A 1844-nucleotide genomic window follows, 5' to 3' on the forward strand; every position below is an offset into this window, starting at 1 on the left:
GCTGCGTCTAGGTTTCCAACCGACTTCACGAGATCTCCCGATCGCTCAATTGAGGGACTACGCTAATCAGGCCGGCCCATTCACGCACGCGCAGAGTAAAAAGAAAAATTCGCCTAGAGAAAAGGAGCGCGGCGGGGATTCTGGGGCAGTTCTGATGTCCTTCAGCTTCCAACTTCACGAACTTCACGCTTGGAGTCGGGCCGAACGTTTTATCTCCAAGAAACCGAAGGCCGAGAAGCTAAGGCAGCCCGTAGTGCAAAAATGCGAAGCAGAGAAAGCCCAGGGCTACTGCGTCAAGCCATCCGTGGTCGAGAGCAACTAATTAACGAGCGCTCCTTCAGGAGCCTCGCGACGATCAACGCTACTTCGCGCGCTCTCAACGATTCGCCACATGTCGCGCTCTGGACGCTCCTTCCGGATTTTTTTTTATTTTCTCGCACGCGTTTTCGGCTTTTTAGACGGTTCTTTTCAGGGTTTTTTTATGTTTTGGTTTTCCATCGGTCTTTCCTAGCTATTCGACAAAAAAAAATTTGCGCAAAAAACACGTTTTTTCCTTTCACGAGAGGCACGGCCGTGCCCCTTCGAAACGAAAAAAACGCGTCCTTTGTGTTTTTTTCTTTCGCGAGAGTCACAGTTTTGCTTCCGCGAGAGGAACGGTTGTGCATTCGCGAGAATCACGGCCGTGCCTCTTGAAAACGGAAAAAATGCGTTTTTTATTTTTATTTTATTTCGCGGGAGTCACGGTTTTGCTTCGTGAGAGGCACGGTTGTGCTTTTGCAAGAGGCACGGCCGTGCCTCCTCGGAAACGAAAAAAATGTGTTTTTTGTTTTTGTTTTCTTTTGCGAGAGGCACGGTTGTGATTTCGTCAGAGGCACGGGCGTGCCTCTTTTGAAAAGGGAAAAACCTGTGCTCCCGGTCCAATTTTTTTGTCCATTTTTTCGTGAAAAAAAGTTCGTCAAAACCTATGAACATGGGATCTAGTTTTGAAGATCTCGACGCGAGGAATCCAACGGCAAAAGCGGTTCGAGATTTGGACGCACGGTTTAAGAGATAAAATGTTTTGAATAAACGGATCTACAAAAAGAGGAAAACTCACAGGTTGCGGCAAGTGATGCACATGCAACGCGCCATTTGTCGCAACATGGGGAATTGGAATGATCTTCGCAACGAGTACTTCTTAACTAGTGATTTCGTCCATAGTCTCCTAGTTTAGAGCTATGACGTCAAAGCCACTGGGCTATCTTTTGGTTAATGACAGTAGTAGGGCGAACCCTACTTATAGAGAAACAGAGTTGGGTTTTCTCTTTTTTTTTCTTTTTTTCTTCTACGGGTTTTTCATTTGTTTCTTTAGTTTTTTTCATTTTCCTTTTTCTTTGGTTTATTTTGTTTATTTTCATTTGTTTCTTTAATTTTTTTTCTCATTCTATATTCTTATATACATGATCAACATTTTTTCAAATACATGTTCAACACTTTTTAAATACCTATTCAATATTTTTCAAAAACATGATCAATATTTTCTCAAATACTTTTAAAAAAAATTCAAATACCTGTTCAACATTTTTTAATACTTACTTGTTCAACATTTTTCATGTACTCGTTCAACATTTTTTAAATACTTGTTCACAAAATTTCAAGTACTTGTTCAACAGCTTTTTGAATGCTTGATCAATATTTTTCAAATACTTGTTCAACATTTTCCAAATGCGTCATTGAAAAAATTAGATACTTGTCCAACATTTTTTAGAATGCTTTATAAGATTTTTCAAATACTTATTCAACATTTTCCAAATGTTTTTAGTAGAGTTTTTTATTTTATATATATATATATATATATATATATA

Source organism: Triticum dicoccoides, chromosome 5A, assembly GCF_002162155.2.
Source record: "Triticum dicoccoides isolate Atlit2015 ecotype Zavitan chromosome 5A, WEW_v2.0, whole genome shotgun sequence".
Lineage (NCBI taxonomy): Eukaryota > Viridiplantae > Streptophyta > Magnoliopsida > Poales > Poaceae > Triticum > Triticum dicoccoides.